Raw genomic sequence first — 6594 nt, 5'->3', positions numbered from 1 at the left:
TTTTGATTTACCTTATTTGTTAGAAAACAAATCCAATTCAAATGAAGAAAAGTGGAATGGATAACTTTAAACAGATTGCTCTAAGTTTATTGTATCACATAAGACTAATATAAAAACAATAGTGGAATATATATTGAAAATTGTACTATTAATATCAGCATTCCTCTTGTTGGGTTAAACCACTCTAATCCATATAGTCCTTTTATTTTCTTGCAGTGAAAGGAGCGTTTATCTTATTAAACTAAGTATGTTTTTCTAGTAGCTTAATCAGATTCTATTTAAAATTAATTTATCTTTAAATCAAAAGGACACTGAATCACAACTATGAGTTTGCTGACAAAGTCGACTAATTTGGTACAAGTACAAACAACAATAGAAACTTAAAAATTCATTTACTCCCTTTGATTTTTTTTTATAAAATATCTTAACTAAATTACATAAAAAAATAAAAAAAAATTAAAATTATTTTTTATTTCTTAAAAAATAATACAATATTTAATACGCTTATCATATGCCATTAATTATACAGTTATAATTTATAATTAGTACTTTTTATTTTGTACTCTCATATTTAAATATTTAATGAAAATTTAGTAATTTGATTTGTTTATTCGTTTTTTGGATTTTATCGCATTCTATGAGCTGAACTAAGAACCGAGGTGGGAGGAGGCACGGATGATAAACCTTCCGCAACAAATGTGATAATAACACTACGATGCTTTTTATTTTTATTTTACCACCGTAAATTTTAGGTCATACTATTTTTTTATATTTTTCAAAATTAAAATTCTGTAAGTATTAATTGTTTTAAAAATTAAATTCAGAAAATTCAGAAAGTTAATGCAATTAAGAACAGCTTCATTATGATTCATGCAGAGCCCACATGCATGCGGACATAGTTTCTTATTTTGCGTTCAGACATATACATAATTTTAATAAGCTTTGATCACATGATAGCCTATCATATTAATGTTTTTTTTTTTTTATTGATAGGGTCACTTATGCCTTTTTTTTTTTTTTTTGGGTCAACGGTTTCCACTAATAATTTGAAATTAAAATAAAACTCCAAATAATGTATCATATTAATGTTTATCTTTTATTTGTATAAATATTTTTAATTATACTAAATGAAAAAAGTAGTATATATGTTACAACCGGAGGGTCGCAACAGTACGGCCAAAATGTGTTAAAAAAATATTTTTTAAGAATAAAAATATTTTTTAATAAATTAAAGGAGTCGTCACCAAAATTTATTAAATAAAATCTTGAAAAAAAATTTAAAATGATATTTGAAACTGAAATTGAGTTCAGAGTCATTTAGGGAAGTTATTAGTATCTTACAATATCCGTTTAAATAATATTTATCTTCATTGTACAAGTTTAGTTTAATTTAAAAAAATATTTATTTAACACCTAAATAATAATTATTGTTATTTTACTTTTAAAGAAAGAAATTTTTTTTATTGAAGTATTAATGGGTATCTTAGGAAAGAGAAAAAGTATTTTTTGAAAATTATTTTGACTTGATAGTTTTAGTTCTCACTATTATGTATCTCCAAGTGCAGTAAGAAACTCAAAGTCACGTAGTTCTGCATGTATCTTACGAGAAATAATACGGAAAGTAAAGGAAAATCACACAACTATATTACAAATTATTAAAAAATATTTTTATTTGTAAATGAAATATTTGAATTTATATTTAAATTATGATTCATATTGAAAGAGAATTTTAAGATAGCGTAAGCTATACATAAATCTCTTATAATCATTGTAACATCCTTATCTCAAAATTCGTACAATGTATAAATTATTCTTAATCATTTAAAATAAAATATCGTTTAATGAATGGATTATAGGAAATTACTAAAATTTTCTTTAAGTTCTATATGTAAATTGAAATTTTAAAACTGGCAATACTAACATAACAGTAATAATAAATATTGTGAAGAATAAATAAACATCACGATTATACTAAGTATTCTTCAATTTAGGAAATCTGAATATAATTTACATACATTAGCATCAAACTTTACAAACTATTGTCAAAATGAATGGGACTTAACACAACATATACATAATCATAATATTTACAATTCATAAACAAGTATAAGTCTCAGAGCAGTCTCCCTATAACCAACTACTAAAAATTAGTCCTACTCATCTTTAGCGTCCCAACTCTCTATCTCAGCTAAGTCTTCCGAATCCAGATCCTCATCTAATCCCAGATAGTGATTACCTGAATCAACTCTAACCTCTATGTCAGCAGTGACACGCTCAAAGGTCCATCTGAACGGTCTTCCAAGAGAGTCGAGGTCGTGGTAGGTAAATAGATATGTGAGAGCTGCTGGAGTCTTAACGGTACCTTTGTACATATATACACATAGGCTCTGGTGTATTCTACTCCTAGCAAAGTCAAAAGGAATACTACAAGAGTAGTTCATTTCTATCATAATAAAAACCCTATGTTCATTTTCTATCAATACAACAAATTTAAAATAATCTCACCTGGACAAAATCCCTAGCTCGCCTAAGCGAGATCACTCTCGCCTGAGCAAAGTAACAGTTGGGCAACATTTATCTTATCTTGCTTGAGCAAGATAGCCCTGTAGCAAGATATTTCTGCATGCTCAATCTCGCCTAAGCGAGATCTCCTGCACCAAAATTTCTCTAAAAATCCTCCAAATTTACATCTAATTGCATTCTAATACCACTTAATATTAAAGAAAACATAAATTACCCAAAAAGTGAAAAGAGGATGTTACAATTTTATTGGACAATCGAAGGTAATGTAAATCACATATGGATATTGCAAAAAATTTTATAATAAAAATGTAGAAATAGTTGGTTATTTAATTTATCAAAATTAAAAATATGACTTAAGAAAAATTAAAATATAAAATTAATTCTATTTAATGAAAAGAATAAATATATTTAAATTGATTAAAGAAAATAGTTATTTAATAAAAAGATTAAAGCTTCTTTTGATAAATTTACATTGCATAGAACCTAAGGTAATGTTTGTATACAAAAATCTTAACAAATTAAAGTGTATAAAGGTAAAAACGCAACACAATAACACTATAAATTACTGCATTAATATAATGAAAATATTCTAAATGATAGATTTTAATAAAAATATAATTGATTAATTTTAGAAATAGGATAAAGTTTTTAATATATTGATGGTATGTAAAACTTAAGGTAACATTAATACACATAAATTTAGATAATTTACAATGCATAAAGGTAGAGTCATTACACATTAGCATTATAAATTTAGATAATTTATAATGCATAAAGGTAGAGTCACTACATATTAGCATTATAAATTATTACATTAATAAAATAACTTCAATTTAAATTGATAAATTAATAAGTTAGTAATTAGAAGGGAACACATCTTAATTAATTATTAAAAATAATTATTTAATTAATTAAAGACAACATACAATAAATTAATATTGTGTAAAACTAAAGTAACGTAGGTACACTTAGGCTTTATCAATTTATAATACATGATGATAAAGAAGCTATACTTAATATTATAAATTGATACAATTATATTATTATTCATTCATTGATTATCTAAAAAAATTCATAATATAAAAAAAGATAAATTATAAATATAAAATTAAATCACTATCCACATTTTACAAATATACAAAAATAAAGAGATAATAATTCTAAATAGTAAATAACCAACATAATAATTAAAACATAAACAATAGAATAATATAAAAAAAATTAGAGAGAATTTGTTGTGAATGTTAAAATGAGATAAATTTTACAAATAAAAAAACACAACTTAAATATAATATAATAAAAAATTATATTATGCTTAATAAATTTTAATTATTCTAATTATTATTGTTTGAAAAAGAAAATTAATAAGTGAGATTAGCAGAATTAATTTTAAAATAAAATAAAGAATAATAAAAAATAAAATTAAAGAGTAAAATATATTATTTAAGATAAACTATATAATTAAAATAAAATCTGAGAGAAAAATAACATAAATAATAATAATGATAAAAAATAATAACCTTCATTCTTTAGAAAACAGAAAAAAATAAAAAAATAAAACAAAAATAAAATAGGACTGAAGCATGAAACAAATCACCTGTACCGAATAGAAAAAAGATACAAAAACATTTTAGATTAAAAAAATTAAAAGAAAAGAAGAAAAAAAAGTAAAAGTTGATGAATGTATTTTGGCATTGCAAAGGTAGCCTGACTAAACAGAAAGAAGAAACAAAAACATTTCAAGTAATATATATATACTAGGAAAATGACTCGTGCGATGCAGGGATAAATTGTTATGTTATAGTATAGTATTATAATTAATAATTATAAAATAAAAATAATTGTATAAAATATTTATAATAATATTTAAATTATTTTAAATTTTAAAACTAATTAGTATATATTAATATTATTATTAATAAAATGAATTTATATATTATATAAAGATTTATAATATACTTTTAAATATTTATAAATTAACTTTAAAAATAAAAAGATTAAACTCCAATATTATTTCAATTTATAAGATTATAAATTTAATTTCATAAAGTTTAAAAATATTCATATAATTAAATTAAAATAATTTAATATGTATATATACATACTACAACATAAGGATTCATAATAAGAAAATAAATTTTAATATATTTAAAATAGTTTAAGACAAAAATTATTGAAAGAATAAAATTATATATCTTATTTTATCTTACAAAATTATATAACACACAATTTAAGAATAAAAAAAAATTTCTTTTATTAAATAAGTCTATTTTGTATTTTTGAAACCACTGTCATTTATCAAGTATCATAATTTAATCTCTTATTATTGAATCATATATTTTTTTATTAAATATATATATAATTTAGTTTTGAAATAATTATAATTAAAATATAAAATTAATTATTTTTAATATAGTAGAAAGATAAAAATATTAAATAAAATTTTTGATTATTTTTTAATATAAATTATCTATAAAAAAAACATAACAGTTACAAATAATTTATATGTGACTTCAAATATTATAAATGTTATTAATAATAATTTAATTATAAATTAGTGAATATATTTATATGTCACAGAAATTTTTTTATATTGTATATTAGTATATATTAATATTATAAATTATAATTTAAATATAAAAAGATATAATAATGAAATTATATTATATTGAATAATATCAAATATAAATAGATTAAAAAATAAGATAAATAAATTTTCATATGCAAACTTTTATATACTTTATATATTTTTAAATTTCAATTAAGATTAAAATAGAAAGTAAAAGAAAAGAATAATTTTATTGAAAACAAAAATGAATCCTTATATAATTAAAATTACACATGTTGATATAATATAAAATTTATGAGTCACATATAAAATATAGACAAATATTATAATAAGAACAAATTTATAATAATATTTACTATTTGAAAGTTTAAAATTAATTAGTATATGTTAATATTATTATTAATAAAAATATTAGTTATTTGGAAGAAAGAAATATAATATATAACTTTATAAAGTATTTTTCTTTCATATTGACATTAATTAAAAAAAAGTTAAAATTTTTATAAGAAACCTAATTTAAATTTCGAAAGATTTCTTTGTACACCACATTTGTAACAGTTTTTGTACTTTTTCCATTACAATCTTGTATAAGGATCCTTAATCCCTTTCTATTGATAACCCTAGAGATTGCTACAACTGACCATGAGAAAAAAGTGGTTTTGGAAGGAAAATCCCAACATGCTTAAGAGATTGACCTTGACTTTTGTTGATTGCATTGCAAAAGAAAGAGAAATTGGAAATTGTTTTTTTTGAAATTTAAAAGGTATCCTAGTATATGAAGGAGTCCAAGATAATCTTGGTACGAATACCTTTTGACCAACATTGTTTCCAAAAATAACCTTAGCCCATGGATATAAGTTCTCATCAAAGCAATCACTAATCGAGTTCTATTGCACATGCCAGAAGATTGATCTATGTTTCTTAATAGCATAATAGGAACGTCAATCTTTAGCTTCAACTCATGATTTGGAAGACCAAATGATTTAATAGTATTGAGAAATTCTGGAGTGTGAATATTATCAGCCTGTCAACAATCTCATTAGTTGGTGCTAGTATAGCACAATTCTGAAAAAATGAAGGATGCATCATGTTGTCCAAAAAAGATGGATATGTTGACTGCACAATAGAAGCAATTGGATCACTAGTTTCCTTTATGAGTAAATTATTTGGTATTTGAACTAAAATTTCTTCATTTAATTGTCCACCAATTGTTCCATTACCTATACCTAGAATCCAATCTGAAACTTTTTTTAAATCATCAACCTTTGAATTATAACTTCCAATTTGAAGTCTCATGTTTTTTGTGAGTTCCAATACTTGACAATGCTCCTACAAATAAGAAGAACTAATAGAAGTATAAATGATGTCTTCTCTCCTTCCTTTTGGAACTACTTGTAAAATTTGTCTAAAATCTCCACCAAGAACTACTAGTTTTCCCCCAAATGGCCTGTTTAGGCTATCATAATTAGAGAATCTTAAAATATCTCTAAATGTTCTATCTA

Source organism: Abrus precatorius, unplaced genomic scaffold (genome assembly GCF_003935025.1).
Source record: "Abrus precatorius isolate BTA unplaced genomic scaffold, Abrus_2018 Scaffold5, whole genome shotgun sequence".
Classification (NCBI taxonomy): domain Eukaryota; kingdom Viridiplantae; phylum Streptophyta; class Magnoliopsida; order Fabales; family Fabaceae; genus Abrus; species Abrus precatorius.
This window is presented reverse-complemented; position numbering follows the sequence as displayed.